The sequence below is a fragment of the Cnephaeus nilssonii genome (assembly GCF_951640355.1).
Source record: "Cnephaeus nilssonii genome assembly, chromosome: 19".
NCBI lineage: Eukaryota > Metazoa > Chordata > Mammalia > Chiroptera > Vespertilionidae > Cnephaeus > Cnephaeus nilssonii.
Genome location: NC_137090.1, coordinates 27691831 through 27717424, shown reverse-complemented (window position 1 = coordinate 27717424; position 25594 = coordinate 27691831). Strand labels below are relative to the sequence as shown.

Below are 25594 nucleotides of genomic sequence, written 5' to 3'. Positions count from 1 at the left end.
GGCTGGGTGCAATAACTAAAAACACTTCTAGTATCCCTGGGGTGTTGAGAGAGATGGAGAGAGAGAGGTTGAGTTTCAGTGTGACATGCATGCCTGTGACACCTTGGCCCTTGAACACAATTTCTAGCCATGTCCCTACTGGATGCCTTTAAGTATTTTTAAAGTTTTTTAAAAAATATATATAACTTTTTACTGGTCCAGTTGTCTTTCCATTTTGAATTAGCGAATATTGCCTCACCCATTCATTCCCATCTTTTTCTTTCCATCTAAAACTAACTTTTAACCTTCATAAACCATCTGCTTCTAGCAAGTATTTGATCGTTTCATCATGGTAATGATACTCCCTCCCTTTTCTTTACCTTCTTCTTAGCATTGCCATTTCCAAATGGACACTAAGATGATTTTAGCAAACAACCGCTCTGTCTGTTTTCACCTTTTTCAGACCACTCCTAAGAAGTAGACATGGGGAAGAGAATAATGCCTCAAATCTCCTATCACTGAGAGAAAGATAAAAAAAAAAAACAAATTAACAGGTCATATTAAAAACTGAAAAGCATATCAACATGACTGAGTTGTCTGTTTGCCTTGCATTTGCTCAATCCAAACTATTTCTCACTGGGTGTTCTTATAGTAGAAGCTTAAGTCATTGCAGAGCTCATATGTCTGTACAGAAATTATTCTATTTTGACTTCTTAGATTATGCTGTTCCTTTGCTTTAGATATTCAGGTATTTCAGTCACTTCAAGATTATGTTCAAGATCCTTAACCTAGTGCAGAAAGCTCTTTATGACCTTACTCCTTCCCTACTTCAGCCTCCATATGCCACTCTCCAACTATTATCATCTCCAAATAGTTGCTATATACAGAAGTTGGGTGTTCTGCCTTTTTTTATTTTCATGAGAAGTATTCAAGAAGGAATGGTAGTTAGGTTCCTGCACACATACACATTAAGCAGACCGACTTCTGTTTTTGATGCAGTCTTGACAGAGATGTTCAAACACATCTTCCCTTTATTAATATTCATTATCCATTCTGGGCATGAAATCATGAATTTTATGACTCTTGAGTCCAAAGCCCTATTTTTTATAAGTTGTACTGAGAGAAAAATAAAAAATAAAGCAAAATAGGAACTTTTGAGAAAGCAGTGAATTATTAATTACTCCTGGCATGAATGGACTCTGAAGAATGTGTCTCCTTGATAAAAGTATATTTGATATATTGTCAAAGACTTCTATTCTTATATGTGCTCTCCACCTCACTTTGTAATGAAGAAAAAAGTCAGTTGCTCTAGAGCCATGGACATTTAGAGAGGCTAAAAACAGTAGATAAAATCTACTCAAAGAAAATTCCCCATCTATGGAATCCTTTACAGCTCTCCATTGGGTCATCTCAGAAGGTAGGCGATCATAATTATATGACACACCAACTAAATTTAGTTCAACAAGTCTTACCATCAGAAAGGATCTCTGTAGGTGGTGGTGTGCTGTGCCTTTCCGTACTATGCCCCTTGCTTATTGACAAGATCAGGCCTTCTTTGTATGCAGAAGTTAGGTGGGAAAGCAGTCCATCCATTTCGGATGGACTAATTGCTTAGCAAGTTTAAACTGGGATATTGCTATTGGCTGAAATAGATATCCTTGCAACCCTATTATTCCTAACTACTTAAAAAATATAAATCTTGACCATTATGGATAGTACAGAATTTTACCCTAGAAATATTTATCTAAATAGATGGTTACCTTAAGATTTAGATGTCATAAACTGATGTGTAGAACCAAGAGAGTTGTATATTTGGGAATATTCAAGAAGTTGCAAATATCAAAAGAAATAACAGCAGGATATATATTGGAATACAGGAAAAAGACATGTAGTATGTGTGAATATTAGAAACAGTTGTGTTTATGTCTATGTCCCGTCTTTCACCCCATTCATGGACCATAGTATGTGGCGATAAAGATATTTTTGTAAAGGTGCAGTTAAAAAAAAAGTAATGAATTAGCCAACATTGAAAGTCATTTGTTATCAAATTTTATTACTTTAGATTCAGTTAAATATGGTGATTCATAAAGATAAGACATACTGGACTGGCGTGGCTCAGTGGTTGAGCGTCGACCTATGAACCAGAGGGTTACAGTTCGATTCTTATTCAGGGCACATGACCAGGTTGTGGGCTCAATCCCCAGTGGGAAGAATACAGGAGGCAGCCAATCAATGATTCTCTCTCATTATTGATGTTTCTATCTCTCCTCCCTCTTCCTTCCTCTCTGAAATCAATAAACAATATGTTTTGTAAAAGGTGATGCAGGAAGGGTGTACATAGGATTTAAGATTAATAGAATCTTGCTTACCCATCCTCCAAATCTGGCTGATAATCTGGTTGCCTAAAAAAAAAAAAAATGTCCCAACCATAAGGGGGCTGGCTCACACCAGAGAGCAGAAAAGGAAAGTTGAAGATGCCAAGCTAGTCAGTGTCCAGGATTTAGAACATCTTAGCCTAGTGATACTAGTTATTTGGATTATGCACCTGATAGTTTTACAAAGCACCCTTTCTTCTCCCACTACCACCTCCAAATGCCCACATGCATGAGAGGTAAATCTAAGTGCCAGACCGCATGCCATGCTGTTCTCAGCATTGTCCCTCCCTTCATAGAATTACTGCTTCAAGATAGTTCTCTGATGAGCATGTGTGTCTCGCTTGGCTCTCTGTCCTGCTATCTCATCAGTTCTCTCCCAGGAAGCAGCTCAATCACTCTTGCAAGGAGGCTTCTGAATTGGCATCCCACCACTTCACCGCACTTGTGCTATATGGGTAAAAAGCTGGGTCGGCACAGCTCAGCAGCGAGCGAGAACAGCCTGCTTAGAAAATACTGTATTGGCATTTTAATATTAATTTCACTCAGAATATTTGAACTCATCTCTTTCATTAAAAAATATATTTGACAGGTACACTTACATGTGTTAACAAATACCTGTTAGCATACTGTTCCAAAAGCTTTTGCAAAACTTTGGAAGGTGTTTCATTTCAACTCTAGTTGTTAAAAAATGTAACACTTAACCCTGAGCAAACCGCTTAAAACCCCCAAGTGTCGCTTCCTCTGGGCAATTTCGGAAGTGTGTTTGAAGAGGCCATGATGTACCAGACCAAGAAAAGGAACAATCGGTGCCTGCCACCTTCCCTGTAATAGCTGTTTGGCCCAAGGTCAAGGTGCATGCAAAACATTAGAAACCTCTTGCCACCCTTTATCTGTAATGATTAGCAAGAGCTCTAACTCGAAAGCCTTTGTTCTAAAGATAAGCGATACTATGGGGGTGGGTATGGAAAAAATAGTTTGACAGGATGACTTGAAGCTGGGAATTTTTAAAAATATATATATTTTATTGATTTTTTACAGAGAGGAAGGGAGAGGGATAGAGAGCTAGAAACATCGATGAGAGAGAAACATCGATCAGCTGCCTCCTGCACACCCCCTACTGGGGATGTGCCCGCAACCAATGTACATGCCCTTGACTGAAATCGAACCTGGGACCCTTCAGTCTGCAGGCCAATGCTCTATCCACTGAGCCAAACCGATTAGGGTGAAGCTGGGAATTTTTTTAATTCAACGTTCCATTTTAGTCAAACAAGTCAGAGTGAAGGCATGAAAAGGATGTCAGTTGACAATGTAAATGCGAACAATGTCTGTGTAGAGAACAAGATGGAGTGTGCTGAGAAGTTCCCTCTCACACACACACAAACAATCATGTGCAGCAAGTGAAATGTCAAATACAACAGTGAGATAACTGAATGAGAATAGGGACCTCAGCTCATAAAATACAGCGTGGCCAAAAAAAAAAAAAAATCATCTTCCCAGCCTCTGAAAGCAGTGGGGTTACCAGCCCCCTTAGGGAAAGCAGAGCCCCTCTCTTTCTGAAATGCTAACAAAGGTCTTGAGCTAGTTCCTTGATTTGGTCTACTTCCAAGTTGTATCATTTCAGTCCACCACAAAGGCATTAGGAGTTTTCTGGCTGTTATTCTGATGGATGTTCAAGTCAAAACAAGTTTAGAACAGAAGATTCTTTTAACAGGACAGCTCTGTTGGTTAAGAATTGTCTTTTTCGGGGTGGGGGGAGTTGAGGGAGGAGGATTAGAAGCAAGGAATGCATTTAGGAATGTATTTTTTTAAATAGTCCAAATAAGAGAAAACGGTGGTTGGAACTAGGATGCCGAAGTGGTAGTAAATAAATCTCAAGTATATTTGGTTTTTAGACTTGGTGGGTTTTGCCAATGGTTCAGACACAGGAGAAAATAAAAAGGAGTTAATGACTTGTGAGCAACAGAACAATAAAGTTCCTATTTACTAAAAGGAGGAAGGCGCTGCTTGTGTGTGTGTAGTGGTTCTGGTCAAGCAGTAAATGGGAACTTTAGGAGGCAGGTATCGGACATGTTGAGTTTGAGAAATCGCTCAGGTCTCCAAGTGGAGCTGTTCAGTGGTCAGTCCGATACATGTCTGTTGTGGAGAGAGGATGCTGGAGACCTCTTTCTGATTTGTGTCTCCACCTCCAGTAGACAGTACTATTGAAACAAAAATCGCATTGGGCAAAAGTGAACAAGCAAGGAAGACTGAAAAGTTGTTAAGAGCTGAGGTGGGTGTGGAGAGATCATTCATGTCTGTTTGCTAATTACCCAAAGCAAAAGTAAACATTCTCTATCATCATGCCAGGAGGTAGTTTTACTGCTTGGAGGGAGACATCACCAGAGTTAGGCTCCTACCCTCTCCCAGAGACTGGGATCTTCCTTGATGGTTACATTAAAAGGTATGTCCCCCAGGCCCCTAAGAAAGACATTCCTTAGTTGTAAAACCGGCACCAGGCATTTTAAAAGGTTTACATCTCAAAGGGACAGGGAGGGAATTTACAGTTACAAGTTTTCTAAAGTAAATGATCTAAGAAAAAGGAAGAGAGGGACTTGTGGAATCAGGCCACCTGCATTCTGCAAGGATAGGGGGAGCGGGGGGTGGGGTGCGGTGAGGAGGATAGGTAAGAGGAAAATCAAGGATGTGGACACACAGGAAGACACCTTTAAGGCTGTCTTGGTCAGTCTTTAATAGGATGACCATGTAATTTATTACTTAAGTCAATACTTTCTGAGCGTGGGATAGGGCACTATTAATAATTAAACTCAATACAAAGTGTAGAAAAGGAATCCCTGTCAAACTTAAATGAGTGGTTTGACCCACGCATTCCTCATGCAGCTTAGAGGGGAGAGTATCATGAGGTGTAAAATATCTGTGAAGGTAATGAACACTTACCTTAAAAATAGCTTGTGACCAAATTACCAGGAAAAAAGGTATATAGATACCAAAGCTTTCTGAAAGATCAATTACCGAGATGATGTGGCCTGGTTCCTCCTTCCAGATCCCACCCAGGTATCACTTTCTGCATCTCTCTGTGTTTCTCAGAAACAGGACTTAGCATTTTTCTGTTTACTTGTCTTTCCCCACAATAAAAACTGGAGCACATTGAAAACATGCACTTCCTCTTTAATCATTCTTACTTGAATACCTAACAGTGTGCCAGGTATATAGTAGATGCTCAACAAATATAGGTTGATTCAAGTAGTGGAGGAAGGTGAAAAAAGAAGTCAAGGTAGCACCAACGGCAAGAACAGTTGTCAAATAAATAGAAATGACAATAACAGAAGGCAAGAAGCCTTTTGTTTTATTCCATGTGGGATCCAGGTTCCAGTATCAGGCAAGAGGAGACGAGAGACTAATATATTTACCTAATGGTATCCATAATGCTGTTTATTGCAGTCCCTTCTATATTTTCTCCCCGTGCAATGTGCTTGTTTCCCATTAGTGCTTCATGAATTAACCATAACTGCCACCAATGTAATTAAAATATTGATTGCCGAGAGGAAGTAAAGATTCAGCATTAATTCATTCAGCAAAAACATATTGAGTCCTATTATATGTCATTCCTTGCAATAGGCTCCAGGAAAATATATATAATAGCAAGTAATTATCTTGTCTGCACCAACTTGGGGGTAGAATTGAATTATAAAATAGTGCAGAATATCATTTTGTGGTTTCAAACCCACCAGATATATTGCACATTATCTTCTCTGTTTAACTCTGGTTCTAAGGGGTGAGTACTCTCCAGACTATTTCCTAAGTGGTCCTTGCATGGAGGTATGCAGTTGCTGTGTCAAGTGTGTCATGGCCACCTCTCAATGGGGCCCCCAGGAGACCTGCCCCTGCCCAGGGAATCCACAAATCCACGGTGGCACCCAGTATCAGTGTTGTGATTACACCTGTCCCAGGAGTCCCCTTAGAGCAGAGACATTGTTTATCTTTCCCTGAATCCCACTTACCTTTCATTTGACCCCATGTGTTATTCCTACACCTGATTCTATCTGAGCAGGATGAATTGATTTCCCACTTGTGACATGATGGGTCGAGTTTATAGTAGTCACTCTTGCTATCATTGATCGAGAACGTGGTAATGACAGGCACTGTGATGATCTTTCTAATAACCCCATGAGTTTGGCATTGTTGTTATTTCTAATTTACATACAAGAGTTGAGCCCACTTTCTCAGTATCAAACATCTGACTCTGGGGCTCACATTCTTAACCATGTTCTGGACCCAGGAATTTGCGTTATCCTCTAGCGTCTAGCCATTGTTCCTTATCATCAAGAACCTTGGTATTTCTGCTGGGAGCAGCCAAGTGATCTCACCACAGAAATATCCAGACATGGCCTAGTAGGTTGAATGTGCACTATAAGGCCACATGCAGGGACCACCCTTGTAACACAGACACAGCCCGATGCCTTAAAGAGTATTAAGTGGTACAATAATGTGTTGAGAGCAAAGACACTGAGGCTTGCTGTTGTGGAAAAATTGTTATCTAATACAAATGAGGTATGCATGGATTGTTACAGGTGTACGAGGTTGGGGGAGAGAATAGTCCCTGGAGATAAGGTTGAAAATGAACTGGAGATGTTTGTGCATTGTCCCCAATGCCAGGCTAGCATCTGGCTTTAACATGTTGCAATGAAAATTTGTTTAATCTTTATGTGTGTTCATCTGTGTTTTTAATGGGTTTGAGAAAGACCTCTCTCATGGCAATGTGGAGGATGGAGAATATCCAAGTGCCCAGTATGGTGGCTTTTGTAATTATACAAGCAAGAGATGGAGAGAGCTGATCTGGTGCAGTGGCAATGGGAAGTGAGAGAAGCAAAAGAATTCAGTGGACATTCCTGGAGTAGGTGAATAAAATTTAGTTACCTACTCAATGCTAGGCATGGCAATTGTCTGAATTTTTATTTTATTCCTTAAAATAATTCCTTACACAGGATTCCTTATAATGGCTGCAAGCCCCTATACAATCTGGCCTCCCCGTCACTTCCCTGACCTCACTTCATATTGCTCTGACCCTTTCCAACTGTCCCCCCTCCCCAATGTATGGATACCTTACTCTTGGAATATAGCAGACAAGCTCCTCATGTGAGGGCATTTGGATTTACTCTAACCTTTCCCTGCAGAACTTTTCTCCCAGATATCTCCATAGCTTGTGTTGTCATATCCTTCAGGTATTAATTTCTGAGTAAGGCCTTCATTGATCACATACTTAAAATTTTGCACACATGCACACACTCACACTCAAACACCCATACCCACCTTGGCATTGCCTACCCAGTTTCTATATGGTTCTTAGCTACTAGCACCACTGGACATACTATACATTTTACATACTAATTTTTTTACTTTGCCCAACACTAGTGCAGACTAGTTAAGACAGGATTTCTGTCTGTTTTGCTCACTACTGCAACCCTGGTGTCTTTAAGAGGGCCTTTAAATATGAATTCAGTTTAATAAATTAATTTTTAAAGAATCTGAGGCTGTGGATGATGGCACCATTTTTAATGCTATTTTCTCAAATTTTAGATAATATTTGGCTCCCTTATTTTTATTTTGTATATCCAGATATCACACACACACACACACACACACACACACACACCATTCCCTCTTCCTAAAGTCATATCTTGGGACTGAAAATGGATTTTGGTAGATGGCATCAAAATATCCATCACTGTCTGTATGCTTTTTTGATGTTATGTTAAGCACTTGCCTTAATGTTAAACCTACAGCAGACATTTTGCTCTGCCAGTTTTGGAAGCAAGCTACAGAAGCAGAACAGATGCTTTAAAAGGCCATGGTTATATCTATGTGGTCGTAGGGCTGGGGGGAGATATTCCAAAGGCATAATTTAAATACTCAATTTATTTCAACTCCTTTAGCAATCCCATCTGGGAACATGGCAATTTTAGCTTACTGAGTGGTTTTCTACCACAGAAAGAGAAGGGGTGTCTGCTAGACTAGAAATAGGGGTAGCTGGGGTGTCACCTGTTTATAATCTCCCACTGCCATGATCTAGGACCTCCATGTAGCAGGCATCCAGGGTAATGCAAACTATCCCCCATTCACCCATGAAACCAAGCCAATTTTCTGCAAATAAGTTCACCTTCAAATGTACTATTTATAAATAAGCTCATACCATATTTTTGTAATGCTTAAATAAGTAACACAAGTGTAGCATAAATTTCTAGTTGCTTTTTTAAAGCTTCCATTAAGAAAATATGTATTTTGTGCACTGAAACAACTAGTCAATACACTTCTCATCAAGTAGAACATTAAAATAATATTTTCAATGTTGTTTTTCTAATTGTCAGGCTAAATTTCTAAACATGGCTTATTTATTACTTAGTACTAAAAAAGAATTAAGATTTTTTTTCATGTAGAGATTCACAGAGTTTAAAAGTCAGAAACTTTCTATGAAAGAACTTCTAAATGATTTTTTAAGTAAGAAGTATTTAGTATACAGAAGATTGGGTAGAAATGCTCAAATAATTATTTTCCACAAGTAGTCTTGTGTAAATAAATTGGTAAATATGTTTGTAATGCAAAATAAGCAGTGGCATGATTGATACAAAATATGCCAAGTAGGTGATATAAAGATAGAGCTGATTTCCACTATCAGATTAAAAATCACGTATAAAGTGGAAAATGATCAAACTTAAAACTAAGATCTCTTTTTTTCATTCAGTATAAAGAAAGATGGGTCAGAAAGGGGAAAGTAAAAAACCAAGCCAAGGTATGATAATTAACAATCATAATACTAGATGATAGTATAAACTAAATATATCAGTAACACACACACACACACACACACACACACACACACACACACACACACACACACACAGATTAGCATATTAGCCTGGCCAGCATGGTTCAATGGTTGAGTGTTGACCAGTGAACCAGGAGGTCATGGTTCGATTTCTGATCTGGTCACATGTCCAGGTGGTGGGCTCGATCTCTAGTGAGGGGTGTGCAGTAGGCAGCCGATCAATGATTCTCTCTCATCATTGATGTTTCTATCTCTCTTTCCTTCTTCCTCTCTGAAATCAATAAAAATATATTAATACAGATATATGCATTAAAGTTACCTATTAAAAGGCCATCTAAAATTGGATATAAAACAATCCACTCTAAGATATTTATAAATATAATGACAGAATATATAATCACTCAAAAAGTTTGACAATAAAAATACACTGGGAAAATACTCATCAAGAACTGCCGGTATGTAATGCCAATACTGTCTTAAGGCATTATTAAGGATGAAGTACGCTTATTAAGGACAAAAATGATAGAATAAACTACTCACCATAAGGACATAACTACTCAGATCTGATCTTTAATAGTTGAAATTAAAAACAATAAGACAAAATTACAAATAGCGTTTGATGAGCTTATAATCAGAGACAGATTTTAACATGCTTCTTTCAGAAAGTAACATATTTTAATAATAAATAATAATTTGATTTTGTAAATAAATATAATCTTATGTTCAACAATTAGAGAATATCTACTTATCTACGTATCTATCTAATCTATGTATCTAGAGCTTCCATTCCATTCAAACACATACAGACATTTCATGAGAATTAACAAACTAACCCCCTTAAATAAAATGGGTAATACCTTAGAAAGATAATTAACTTGTCAAAATTGATTCAAGAAGGAAAGGAAAAACCATAATAGGCCTATAATTATCAAAGGAATTAGATTAGATATTTCCCACCAACTTAACTCTCCAAAAATATACAGGTAAAACACAGATTGTTTTACAGAAAATTTTTACCAAAACCTCAGGAATCTGATAACCCTCATCTTATTCAATTGTTCCAAAGAATAGAAATAGAAGAAATGATACTTTATACAAGCTACTTTATGCAGACACTTTTTATAAGACACTTTATACACTAAGACTCATTATAGCTAGTATAACTTGATATAATAAGTAGACACAAAGAATAAAAAAATACCAAAAAACCAATTTCACTTATAAATGAAATGTACATACCCTACATAAAATTTTATCTAACTAAATCACAACAATTTAAAAGTTATTCTAGGATTGCAAGGATGTGTTATTTCTACTAAGATTTCTAGGATGCTGACTCCAATGTTCCAATATGAAAGAAATATTAAAGCATATATGTTAGTATTAGACCTTATTTTTAATAAGATCCTATAAAGTGCTTCTCATGTAGTCACAATTTGAAAGAGTTCAGCAGGAGTGATTGGTTTTATAACTTATTATCCAATAGGTTTTGTAAGCACTATATATATAATTTATATATAAGCAATCTGTGTAGTAAATAAGACAAAGAAATTGGAAAATTAATTGAAGATGAGAAGAATGCTTTCAATAGATTACTCCATGTCAATTACCCAGCAGAAGGGCCTTGAAGTGCTTGACTCCGGTTTCAGATTTACATTTTCCCTTTAACATACCCATTCATACCTCGGTGTTTGCATATTATGCAGTGTCACTGCCTGTTACAGTTTCATGAATACACCTCGAGACATATTTACTGAAGTGCGGTTCCAGAGGCAGACTCTCAATAATAAGGACATTATACCTTCAATGTTATGAATATGCTAATTTTGCCATAAAAACCAAGCAAGGAAATCTAATTTTATGTTTAAAAATAAATGTGCAAAACAAATCTGTTGAAACACATAAATACAACTAGATAACTAGGGGAATGTTTTGCATAGTAAGGCTTCCTCCTGAGACGGAGGTTTGTATTATAAAATTCCCACTATAAATTCTAGGAACCATAAGTGACTCCAAGAAGATCAGGTTATGAGTTTTAAGCATATGTGCATTAATCTCTGCTCTGCATACTCCTGTGTTACATTTCTTAATAAGTTGCCTGATATTGTGTCACCAAAGAAAACTCCCTGTGCCAAGTTTATATTCTTTAACCTTTCTGTGAATGAGAAGGGACACTCAGGCAGCATAGCAATTCAACGTTGTGATACGTGAAATACCATGTTTAAGAGATGAGATATTGGAAGTAATATAGGAATGCACGAATGCACTCATTTTGTGGCATACTGCACATCTGGTGATATCAAAAGTTATTTTGTGACTGTGTTTGCTCACTTTATAATTCCTGTTCCTGATTCTGGATCTGTATAATAGTGATATTCTTAGCACACTTGTCATGGTGCCTATTAAGTCATCAATCACACATTATGTAACTAATTTTCCTCTTTGAATGTTGGGACATATTAGGACTCTTATTTCTTTGAATTCTAGTCATATGTAATCACTTAACTTCCTTCCCTTCCTTTTTATATCCTCTTATTGGAAACTGTTAGCACACAACATTATCCATGTGTTTTGTGGTGTTTGCATTCCCAAACTACCGTGCTCAGAGATTGGATATAAATCTAGTTCTTGCCATGAATTCTGAGTGCAAATGAACTCACTCTTATTTGGTTTGCCTTCCTCATGTTTTCTTTCCCCATCTGCTGACTGCTTATTCTCCAAGTTAGAAGGTGGTGGGACCACAAGCTGAGAGCAGTCTTGTCCTTGATTCATCACTTATAGGTGAGATACTTATAGGACACTTACCCAGAAGAGCTTCACAACCTGCCTAGGACTACAAAGTCAGTGATAAATAGACAAATAAACATCTGCTGTGTTAAGACAATGAGATTTGGTTGTTGTTGTTTACTAGAGGAAATTACTCATTTACTAACCTCCCTTTCTCTCTTCCTTCCACTCACCTGTCAACTACTATTTATTGATCATCCTGTATCATGCATCATGCAATGCATCAGAGACACAGAGCTGAGGGCCTCTGGTCCTGTCCTCAGGCAGCTCATAAAATAATATGGAGTAAATATGAAGATGCTAATAAGTTCAATACAGTTTGATGAATGCCATTATGACATTATCCCTAAAGACCCAGGCATACAAGGGACTCTAGGAGAGGCATCCTAGGGAAAGTTATGCTTGATTATAGTGTTAAAGGTTTATCCAGGGGAAAAAAAAGGTAAGAAAGGCATTCCTCACCCATGAAGAGCAAGTGTTCCTGGCAGTTCCAGCCAAGGTACCTTAGGATTTTCTTTGTCTTGGGACATTTGCTCAAGACAATAACCTGGTATTCATTCCTGGCCCACCATTGCCTTAAACTCCCCACATCTGATGACTCATCCAGACCTGTGGTTTCCATCTTCTTAATGACTGTCAGATCTGTCCAGTTCTCTCCATTCTGCCTTCTGAGAACCTAGTATTGATCACCTACATCTCTCATCTTCAAAGCCACATAATTGGTCAGTAAAATTCCAATTTACCCTCAACAATCTTATACACAATAGTTAGAACTGTCTTACAAAAATTCAAATATAGTCCTATCTCTTCCATAGAGAAAACTTTTCAGTGATTTCCCATTGCCCTCAGGAGAAAGTCCAAACTCTTTAGCTTGATATATAAATAAACTTTATGCTATGACCTCAGCTCACCTCACTGATATTATCTTACCACATACCACCTCATAGTGCACAGTCTAGCCAAACCGATTCTCTGTACTTAACCCTAAACTAGCATTCATTACCTCATAATATTTTACAACTTCTGTATGCACCTGGTGACAAATAAAATGCAAGCTCACACAGCTTTAAAGTAGATAATGTACAGAAGGAATCTTGACAAGAGGAAATAAATGCTATTGAGAGCTATGCCATGAAAGGCCTTTCAAACCGTATTAGGGAGTCTAGACATCCACAGACTGCAGAAATATCCTAGGATTTGTTTTCCTGTCAGCACCCATCCCAGACAAGTTACTGATTATTAAAGACAACTCTTTCAAAAGGGATTATGGGGGCTCTTGATTCAGATATCTTCACACCATGCCCTTGAGTCTGGGTTTTTGTTGTTTTGAGATCCTGAAAGAAGGAGAAATGCGTGCTTGCTTTCCCCCAACTCCCTCCTAGCTTCTTACCTTCCTCAGAGAGGAGGAGCAGCTGGCAAGTTAGTTGAGATCTGAGATATTGACTGGGCCTTGTTGGTAATAGGACAACATTGCTGTGAGTTGAAGGGGACCCTGCTCTCTTGGACTGTCTCTAGATTTCTCAGCTCGTTCTTAAAAGTACTGAGTCTGATGGCCAGGGCAGGCTCCAGGGGCATGACTTGAGCCCAATCCCACTTTGATTTCCTTTCGCTGTGTTTCAAGTCAGAGGACTAAGATTTCATATGGAATGAGAGGATGGAGAATGGTATCATGTAAGGTTTATTTGTTTGAATACTGCTGTGACTACTTTTTAGGTTGGGTCGGAGGCCCGTCAATTTCCCTGTTGAGTAATTAATTACATCTACACCCCAATCACTTTTCTTATAGGGTTCTCACACTTGGGGGCTTCTATACAACTGCCTTGGTTACTGCAGGGCCAGGTACCAGAAAACTAGATGGAAAAAAAATGGAGAGAACAAATGAAGGTAAAATCTTTTCTGAATAGGTTACTGGTTTTTTGGTGGTGTTGTTGTTCTTTCTTAAACACTTACTGGGTTTCATACTGAACCTCATTGGAAAGTTTTGACAACCCTATCTATAGATGCCTATATTATGGATTATCCTAAAGAGAAAGTATTTTTCTTCTATTTTCAAGAGTAAAATTGCATTTAAGGAGGTTAGAGTTGTATTCTAATGCTCATTTATGTGACAGAATCAGAGCTAAATTCTCCAAATCTAGTGCACTTTTCATGACACTGCTACTATTAAAGACTAAGGGGATTCATAGCATTGTTGTGTAGAGAATAAACTGCAAGTTAGAAATGGGCTGGAGAAGTCTGGAGAATTTATTCTGCAATAAGTTCTTATTCTATCCTGGGTATTTAGCATCTGAACCATGTATAATTGGATTGTTGTTTGATTCTTTAATCCTCACCCGGCAGTATGTTTTTGTTGATTTTGGAGAGAGAGGAAGGGAGAGAGAGAGAAACATTGATGTGAGAAAGAAACTTCAATTGGTTGCTTTCTGTAACCTCCCCTCCACCACCATCTTGAAAGCATCCAATTGAAGTTGAACCCGCAACCTAGGTATGTGCCCTGACCTGGAATCACAACCACAACCTTTTGGTGTATGGTGACAAAGAGCCAACCTACTGAACCACCTGGCCAGGGCTGGGTTATGTTTTATTGGCTGCAATTTTTAAAAGTTTTACTTTTACAATAATTCTCCATGCAAACATCAGTCTCTATGAAAAGCATTTTTCAGGAGGAAGAGTGTTGGCCTACCTTTGAGCCAGAATTTTAATAAGCATATATGGTGCTATGCTTTGGAAGTAATGGAGAGAATTACAAAGATTGGTGACATATAGAAACAAACTTCATCATTTGTCTCCATCTGAAAATTTTTTTCTGGAATCTTCTTTCCTCAAAGCTAGAGATCTTAAAGATCAAGTCTTCTCCATTAGTTTACTATGGTCTTTTCTAATTCCAACGTTCCATTTTGTCTGCTTTTCTCTACTCCCACTCATAGTTTTCTTATTGATAATGGGACCCCTTCTGAAATTATGACAGTTCTAGTCTCATGAAATCAAAGTGGGCAGAGGAGGATATATTGGACTTGAAGAAGAAAGGCAGGAGGACATTTAGGGACAAAATTTAGTGATTAGGAATGCAAACAAACTTAGTATTCCAGCATTCAAATTAAATTATGTTTCTAATGTTACTTTTTATGACTATAGAAATGACTTTAATGGTCTTATTTAAGTATTTTGAATGGAAGTAGGAGTGATATTAATGAATTAAATATGAACTTTTGCTTCAACCCATTCTTCAAAATGATACTTAGCATTTTTTTAAAAAAGTAATACACTCAAATAACTAAAATGAGCATGCAATAGGTCTTAAATGTGCTTATAAGGTAATAACATAAGCCTACAAATGACTAATAAATGGCGAGGAGAGACTACAGAAAACTCATCTATGTAATGAAAGCACCAGATGATAACCGAGGATCATGAGTTTAATGCTTTTCTCATGATTTCACTACCTATTAACCATCACTTTGATATCACTATAAGTAGTGCTAAATGGAATTATTATTTAAATGCGTGAATTACAAAACAAGTTCCATAGATATCTCAATGGATTTCATGCAGTAATAGTTCACAAAATGCTCTAACAGGTGTGGCTGTTGATAGTTTATGTTATTTGGATGCAGATTTATTAATCTCATCATCATGGGATTGATGTTGATAATAATAATAGTAATTATTTGCCCTTGCTGAGCAATAAAAGCTTTCATGGAATGACAGACAGAAATAAAAATTTACCAAAAAATACATGGGAAAGAGCTAGATATAACTTAAATTAAACAACCTTGAGTCACTGCAGTATTAAACCAAGCATTAAATTAAGAAAAGTATGTGTCTATATATACTTGTTTTGTCTAAACATCATGCTAATATCTTTTAGTTGTCCTTTTGTTTAGAAAACCATCTCATAAAAGATAACTAAAATTCAATTTTAATTTGTGCTTTGTTTCCTTTTAAAATAAATTGCTCCTAGAAATACCTTAGTGCATGTAGTAGAAAAGGATATAAGTTTTGGAATTACTAATCTGTGTTGGAAACTGATCTTATTTTTAACACACTGTGTGACTGTGGACAAGTATTTACCATCTCTTGGTTTTAATGCTTCAACCTGCAAATTGGGTATAATAAACCTTTTTATAGGATTGAGCATTAAAATAAAGTGTGCATGGTTCTTGGCCTGACACATTGTAAATAAATAGGTCATGCTATACATGTTAATGTGTTTTTTTCAGGACAAGGACCACATATACAGTGATCAATCTATAGGACTTAATGCAGCAAAACATATGATGTGTATGCACGTGCTGACTGGTGCTATTAATGCTGATCCCCACATCACTATATGATCAGAATAATAGGAGAAAATAACAATAGCTAGTTGTGATTAAAATCACCTCTACTTTAAAACTGCTTCTTCTATACAATAAATGGCTTGTATCTGCTCACATAAAATGGTATCAATCTGTTTTTTTAATTCTGGTGCTGTTTATCACAAAATGCAATATTATCTTATTTTTCTTAATGGAGATGTCTTAGATTAGGTTAAGTAGGACGTATAAAGAACCCCAGCTAGAAATTTAGACTCAAAAAATGTACAGTATTTTAAAATATGTTGTCCACATAACACTAATATTACCCAGTTCTGTATCTTTAAATTTCTGTAGTAAGCCCGCGCTCCTTACTAGACTAGATAGCCATAGGTCTATCCCTGGGAAGTACTTTATGCTCTCCTTTCCCAGTGTAATTGGGTTAGCAAATGCTTCACATTATTGCCTCACTTATTGCCTCAGCACTTGCTCCCAGATAATCCTTATTCATTTCTGAGGCTACTCAACCATGACCTTCCCGGGAGGCCTTTCTTTAGTGAGCCCACCTGTCTAGATTCTGTGCCTCTGTCCTCACTTGTCTTCCTTTGCATCTAGTGTAGACCTCTACCTAGACTGAAATTATTGTTCGCTTGCCTATTGCTATTACCACATTTTGATCTTTTTAGACTCTCCTTTGTTGTTGTTGTTGTTTTACCTATTCCCACTCAGCACCTGGTATCTGACACATTCCATGTTCACTAAGTGCCTGTTAAATGACTGCAATGGAGGATTTAGTAAGAGAGGATGTGGTGTGTATGACACTCAGACCCTACACAAATGACCGTATGTCTTTCTGTCTGTTCACTATAATAATAATAATAGCTAACATCAACAAAGCATCATGATGTCCTGACATGGTGCCAGTGATTTATGAGCATCAATTTACTATTCCTGAGTAATGCGCATATTATCGGTGCTACTTCAGAGACAGATCATCAAGGTTGCTGATGTTCAATGAGTTAGCCCAGGCTTCACTGCTTCTTTGGAACCCAAGTTAACCTGGTTCTAAAACGTGTGCTCTTGCTACCATGCTCTGAGGACGTCCTTCTTGTATTGAAGCTTTGCAGGTCCTGTGAACCTCCGCATTGATATAACTTGACACAGAAGAGTTTCCTTCTCTTTTGGTCCATATCACTTTATAAGATACAGCCCCACTGTAATTAGGAAAAACAAACAGAAACAAGTTGAGGCCTTCAATCACATAGTCCATCCATAGCTGTGCTTTTCACACAATCTAATCAGAGAAATGAGGTATTGTGTTAATCAGGGAGTGATTGGCCCAAATGTCAGTTGGTATTTTCTAGTTTACAAAAAAAAAAAAAAAGAGTAAAAACTAGAATCACTGTCCTCACAGCTCATACTAACCACTAGATAAAGCCCAATTTTTATGTGGTATTTCCAAAGATCTGTTCAGAATCTTGTTGTTGACAATACTTTTGTTGTAATTTCATGACGGTAGAGGTAAAAGAATTTTCCTTTTTAGTTGTTGAAATTCCAGTAACCTGCTCTTATTGTCCTTTAAAAAATGCTGCAAGCCCCAGGTTTTCTTAAACACACACCACACCACACCACACACACACACACACACACACACACACACACACACCTTTATTGCATTTCAGAAATATATAGTTATTTAGAGAGAAGGCATCTTTTATTTGACATTTCTCAATCTTATTGAGCAATACCCAGAGAGGGAAACCAAAAGGCATTTGTCTTCAATGCAGTCATTTATAACCTGTTTGGATAATTGAACTGTCAGCTTGGCCCCAGCCAGGATCCCCTGGCCATTAGAACATTTGTTTGCTTTGTAGTAGTCACTGCTTTCATTTTAATATGCCTTGTTAGTGCAAATAACACTGCCTCAAAACTACTATTAACGAGAAAAATGCTCAGTGTTACCCATGAGAATAAACTGCCAAAAAATGTATATGTAATTGGAATGATAAGTAATCTGTCACCAAATCCGACATATCAGTTCTATTTCTTTTTGCAGAAATCTCCAGCCTGACTTTCTTATGCTTCAGCTGTCTTTGTGAAGTATAAATATTTTAAATTTTAATTTTCACATGTTTTGTAACCTGATTTGTCCCAGAATTCCTATAGCTGAATGGAAGTATAATGCATTTATGCAGCTCTAAGGATTATTTATGCTTCTTTTGTTGGTAGATGTGTCCTTAAAAAGCAACACAGCTAAACATATTCTATACAAGTGCATAGTCCCTTTTGAATCTTCTTTTTTTACAAATACATTCTGGGTTCAGTTTGATCATAGCTGAGATTGTCAAGGCCAGATGTCAAGAACTTTGGGGAGCACAAGTAGCTGATGTCGATTCAAATACACCAACAATAGGCTCAGGCTCATTGCAGAAAGGGGATAATACAGTTGCAAGGTTGATCAGTCTGTAAGCAACAACATTAAACTGAGATGTATTACAAGATAGGCTTCCCTTGCACAGTTTGGAGAAAGAGCTGCTCTTTGTCTGGCTTCCATCCCCCTTGGACACTCGCTAGACAACATACCCTCTAGTTTTGTTGTTGGGAATTGCCGAAGTTGCAAAGACAAGGCTGGATTTCAACAGAAGAATAAAGCGAAGAAAATTAAATACAGTCTGCTTCTATTATTTAGGACAATTATTTTTTTCTTTATGACTCTCTACAGGAACATTAAAAGAGAGCTTCTTGCTTTTTGATTATACCTATTTAACTGTTCAGTGCATTCTTTTTAAAAATGTGTTTTATTGATTTTAGAGAGAGAGGAAAGGAGAAGGAGAGAAAGAGAGAAACAGATCAGTTGCAAGAACCCTAAACTGGGCATATGCCCTAACCAGAAATTGAACCTGCAACCTTTGGTGCATGGGACCACACTCAAATGACTGAGCCATACCAGCCAAGGCTCGATGCAGTTTTCGATGAATAGCTAATACAATATAATACTTGAAACGACAGTTTTTGTGTCTACTTATTAACATTTACATTTTATTAGTGAATTAACATTTATATTTTATTGACCCTCAAACAAAATTCCTAGGCCCCCTAAGAAGCTATATATGTGATATAACTTTTAGATTGTTAGGAAGGTAATATTTGCACCCTCACTATCAAATCTTCCATAGTTTGTAGGGTATTATAAGCTCCTGGGTACCATTTAAAAATGAATAATTGTCCTAAAAAAGAACACTTTATTCCTTTGAGAACAGATGATTTATAGATAAAAATCCAACTATATTAGCTACTTTGTAACATATCCTAATATATAAAAAGCCAGGGGCCATCACAACTGAAACAACCGGACAGATGACCAAACAGCAGTGTGGGGCGACCAGGCTGGCAGGGGGGTTAGTGAGGGATGACCAAACGACTGAACAGCAGGCTGCGTGGGGTGACCAGGCCAGCAAGGGGAGGGAGGGGGTAGTTGGGGGCGACCAGGCCAGCGGGTGGGGGGGCGACTAGGCTGGCAGAGGGGGACAGTGAGGGATGACCAGGCCGACAAGGGGGGGGCATTAGGGGAAACCAGGCTGACAGAGGGGGCAGTTGGGGGTGACAAGGCCGGCGGGGAGGGGGCAGTAAGGTGTGACCAGGCTGGCGGAGGGGGCAAACAGGCTGGCAGAGGTGACAGTTGGGGGTGACCAGGCTGGCAGGGGGGTGCAATAAGAGGCAACCAGGGCGGCTTGGGGGGGGCAGTAAGGGGCGACCAGGCTGGCGAGGGGGGGGGCAGTTAGGGGCAATCAGGCAGGCAGGCAGGTGAGCAGCAGTCCAATATTCTGAGAGGGATGTCCGACTGCCAGTCAGACATCCGCTGAGGGGTCCCGGATTGGAGAGGGTGAAGGCTGGGTTGAGGGGACCCCCCCCCCACTGTGCATAAATTTCGTGCACCAGGCCTCTAGTTATTAATAATAATAGTCTTGGTGCTAATACTAACATAACATATTCAATGAGCCTCTTTGAGAAATGCTGTTTTTATTCTTTTATTTTTGTTTTTACATTTATTGCTATTTATTTTAGGCTTAATTTACTCCTGGGCCATAAGTTTTTGTTTCTTCAGTTTCTTCTGAGATATCTTTTCTTCTGTGCAACCTCCTCTTCTGTTTTCGGAACAATCTGCTCTTTTCCAATAAGGATCATCTCACTGGGGCAGGGAGAGATCACGTATGGGTTAATCCACCCTGAGCTCTGTAAGTTCTGCGCAGCATCTTGGGAGCTTTGTTCACCTGGATGTGCTCAATGACCAGAGAGTTTGCATCTAAATCCTTGATGTCTGCATTACTTTCTGCATTTTTAAGCATGTGCAGCTAAAATTCACTGTTTTTAGGTCACCGACCCTGTGTCCATCCCCATTTTTTGGCCTGGGCACACCTACTAACTCCATCGTTGACAGAATGGCACACATTGCTTCTGTAAAGTGACATCCTTCAGATGCTTAGTGACCTTTTGAATATGCATACTCTTGCTGGCCTGGGCAGTTTCAAGAGTGTTCTTAAAGTCAACAGGAAGATTTGAATCTCTCGATTTGCACGATTTTGCTGGGGTTTCTGGGTCAAGTGAATAGTGAATCATTTTCAATATTGCTTTCAGGAATAGTTATTTTTACTCTTTTAAAAAACACAAATATTAAAGCTCATAGTTGCATCTACAAGATAGATGGAAATTCAGTCCAATTTCCCACAGGTCTATAAGAACTTTAATGAACATATCTCCTTGAGAACTTGCAACTTAGCTGCCCAGATCCACTTTGAGATAAGTGATATTCCCGTTACTCAAGAGCATAAGGTGAGTTTTGGGTTGCCAAACTTTCATTAAAATTTTATTATACCATTCTCTAGAGCTTGGGACTTGCATAATAATACCTTACCATCAATGAATTATGCATGTCAGTTTCTATACACAACTTATTATTGTGTTTAGTCTTTAAGCATATTTATATCAGGGTTCTCATGAACTCATTATACTGTAAATATATTAAAAAGAAGTGTACCATGTCACTGATTGAAAATAACAAAAATTATTAAGGAGGGTCAAATTTGTGTGCATTAATTTATAACCCAAAATGCCCAACTGTCATTCACCATCAAAAGTTGAAGTGATTAAAAAACATAAAATAAAGATTTACTGAAATCTCTAATCCATAGCCCCCAGACACTGTAAATTAAAGTTTAGGGCTTAGGGGGTAAATTGATAAAGTTTAAACATTGAAAGTATCACATAAGAATGCAGCCTTTAATCTTCAGAACTAGAATCAAGTAATCCAAGGTAAAATTTTACTAAAGTTAAAATTTCCTTTATGCCTATACAATCTTTTAATCCAGTTTATATATCCTGTATTGGGAGGCCCAACTCCACCCCCAGGTTTAGTTACTGCTAGAAAGACTCACAAAAATCAGTACAAAATTTATTACAGCAAAAGGATAAAGAGTAAATCCAACAAAGAATGAAGGTACATGGGGCACAGTCCAGAGAAACCAGGCTCAAACTTTCAAGAGCCTTCTCCTTGTGAATTTACACTCAGGACATGCTTAATTCCTCCCGCATCAAATAGTGCTAACACACATGAAGTATAATCCACTAGGGATGATCATTTGAAATTCAGCACCCAAGGTTTTTATTGGGAGACTAGAGGCCCAGTGCACGAAATTCGTGCATGGGGTGTGTGTGTGTGTGTGTGTGTGTGTGTCCCTCAGCCCGCCTGCACCCTCTCCAATCTGGGACCCCTCGAGGGATGTCCGACTGCCCGTTTAGGTCTGATCCCAGTAGGACTGGGCCTAAACGGGCAGTCGGACATCCCTTTCACAATCCAGAACTGCTGGCTCCCAACTGCTCGCCTGCCTGCCTTCCTGATTGCCCCTAACTGCTTCTGCCTGCCAGCCTGATCACCCCATAACCACTCCCCTGCCAGCCTGATTGCCCCTAACTGCCCTCCCCTGCAGGCCTGGTCCCCCGCCAACTGCCCTCCCTTGCAGGCCTGGTCCACCCCCAACTGCTCTCCCCTGAAGGCCTGGGTCCCCCCGCAACTGCCCTTCCCTGCAGGCCCAGTCACCCCCAACTTCCCTCCTCTGCCGGCCTGGTCACCCCTAACTGCCCTCCCCTGCAGGCTTGATCGCCCCCAACTGCCCTCCCTTGCAGGCCTGGTCCCTCCCAACTGCCCTCCCCTGCTGGCCATCTTGTGGCGGCCATCTTGTGTCCACATGGGGGCAGCCATCTTTGACCACATGGGGGCAGCCATCTTGTGTGTTGGAGTGATGGTCAATTTGCATATTACTCTTTTATTAGATAGGATGCTCGCCACAGAAAGCTACCTGCTTTACTCTCCCTTGTTTCAGTTTTATGCTTTCCAAGGCGCTGGATATTCTGTCTAGCGTTGTCATAACCATCCTGCTGATACTTCAGATCTCAGTTTCAGCGTGACTTCCCCTAGAAAATTGTTCTTGATCCCAAAGTCTATGTAAGAGACCTATCTGTGTTTCTACCATATGCTATGACTGTATCTACCATGATGTTTACCATTCTGTAATTATTGCCTAATATGCATTGTTCTACAAAATTGTAAGTCCCTTAAGGACAGAAGCCCTTTCTACCTGGCATTTTTGTTCCAGAACCTATGGGTTCTAGCACAACATGGCTCTTAATACATACTTATTGAGTAAATCAATGGGCATTTAAATAGGTGTTGAGTTGCTTCTGCTAAACAGGTCAGTACAACTCAAAGTATTTTACTTTGTGTATATCGTTTTCCTCATACAATTTCATACATGAAGCATGCTCTTATTTCTCCTTCTCTTCCTAAATCCTATTAATTTTCCAGGACCTTCCCCTAGGGCCACCTACAGTAGTTCAGGAGGTAGTACTTCATCCACTGAACTATCCTCTTAAACTTTATAATCTATTGCCTTAATAATCTATGTTATACTTTTTTATTCTATGTTTTAGTAACTTTCCTTTGACTATAAAGTACATGCTTATTTTGGAAATTAGAAAGTTTAAAGCAAAAATGAAGCTTATTTCCTTACCTAAAGATAATCATTGTACTCATTTTAGAACTTTTTTGTCCATGTGAATATGTATAATTAATAGTGACTTTCTATGGTTTTATACTGCATGTTTTTTTTCATTAGTATGTATCTTGTGTACTTTCCAGTTCATTATACAGTCTGAAAAGTATGGGGGCGAGGGAAGATGTAGGCAGAGAGTTCCCCACTTGAGGTTGTCAATGTGGGAACCATATTTGCATACTAGGCAGGCTGGCAACCATCTTGATTCTGAATCACAGTGGGAATCTAAAAAGAGATCATGAATAGGTAAAACAAAACCTTATTCTTTATGAAATGTAATCCTTTAGTACAGCTAAATCTGACTAAAAATTTCAAAGGGTAATCTCACAAATTCCATTAAGCCTCAAAAGGAGACTACAAAACAAAATAGCTGAAATTGATAGCCATTGATATTAAAATTTCTGAGATTAACATAAATTGTTCTATTTGTTGCCTTTTGGATTGTTAAAAATCCACCAACACCTCTCTCTCTCTCTCTCTCTCTCTCTCTCTCGCTCTCGCTCTCGCTCTCGCTCTCGCTCTCGCTCTCACTTTTTCCTCCCTCCCTCTCTCAATAAATGGTAGTGTGTTACTGTTGTAATCATCATTATATTCTTCTCAATTGTTCCACACTGACGAAGGACATTCTTCTGGGTTTATATTTAAATCCCTGATTGTCTTTGGAAAAATTAATTATTATGACCTGGATTAAGTAAAATATACTTCATTATGAACTTGGGTTTTTGAATTCTCTCTTCTGCGTTTACCTTTGAATATTCCATGTGATGTCTAGGCTGCTCATCTATAGTCTGCAATTTGAATAATAAGGGCAAGGCTCTAGGGTCAGAGAACAGAGGCAGAGACCGAGAGAAATAAAGAGATAGTTAGATGGCAGAATTGCTAGCAATTAGAGTAATCAAATACTTGAGGTACTCAAACATGGAAAGCATTTAAGTATTGATTCCTATTAGTGTTCTTGGTAATGTTTCCATACATAATTTGAACACAATGAGACTATCATAAGGAATATAAAAATATGTTCAGAAAGAGTTTCCTCATTACAAAAGTAATACATGATTGTGATGGAAGGTTTGCACAGTATAGAAATGTGGAAAGGAGCCAAAAACAAGCAACCATATTTTCCACACCCCAAAAGAGCCACCATCAACAGTTTGGTCGCACTGGTCATTTTTCCCCATATTGCAGAATCTTATAAACGGCGATTGAACTTAAACTGAATGTTGATAAGATACATGTTAGATTTAGTGAGTTGCAGGAATAAAGCAAATGTTTATGCTTTATTCAAAAAGTGTTGTTGTTTTTTCAAGCTTTCCTAAAATGTCTCCCTTATTCCTGAAGAAATTCGTTATCCTGCACTCCAGTCATTAAATAACGTGATGCTTCAGATGTCCATCCAGGGCAATTGGGGAGGCAAGAATCCTCTAACCTTCTCACTGGGCTTTCCCTGCAACCATCCCCCTGCAGTTGCTTCAAAGTTAACAAGTCGGAAGCTCCAGAGCACAGTCCGATGACATTTCTCTGAGAGAGACGTGCCTGTAATTGAGCACAGGTCGGCGGTTAATAGCTGAACTTCCCACTCGCAATGTTGTTTAAAACAATGTATTTGGTAACATGCTTGTCTTGTTCTCCTTATGACATAAATATAATAAGCTACTTTCTTAGATCAGAAAAGTATCCTTTTCCTTTCTTTCTTATTTACTTGAGAGTGGACAGTATGAAAGAGAATAAAGAGGGAACTGGATAAACTCCTACAGGCATCCAAGTCCTTATATGGTGGAAATGGAGCCTAATTTCTTTCAGCTGAATCACGACTCATTGTCTCCATAATCTCTAGCAAATAAAAAACAAATATGAAAGACAGTGGAGAAATTCCACATACCTATGATTTCAAACTTCTCCCCAATAGATCTTCCTGTTCACCATCATTTACAGAAGAATGATTGTACTAATGTCTGTGTCTTATTTCTCTTTTCCCTCCATTTCTTTCTTACTTTTCCTAATGCTCTTGCTGTGTAGAGCTTAAAATTTTATGTTTGTTTATTTTATTACTTCTCATTATTAAATAAGGCTAATTCTTCCCAAATATGTGGTATTTGGTGAAGACTTTGTATTAACAAGTAGCCAGGGCAATAACTTGGCTGGTTAAAAGTGTTCCTGACTCAGAAACAAACCTCGATTTAAATCAGGAGGCTAACTTATCAAATAGTTACTCTTTCTTTTAGCTGACAAAGA

General features: G+C 38.4%; 1 pseudogene across 1 annotated transcript; it reads right to left on the bottom strand.

Annotated features, from left to right (window-relative positions):
• Positions 1-20328: 20328 nt before the first annotated feature.
• LOC307115509 (large ribosomal subunit protein uL22-like) lies at positions 20329-20873 on the bottom strand (annotated as a pseudogene). Its single transcript has one exon. The product of its transcript is annotated as a large ribosomal subunit protein uL22-like (transcript).
• Between the last annotated feature and the right edge of the window lie 4721 nt (positions 20874-25594).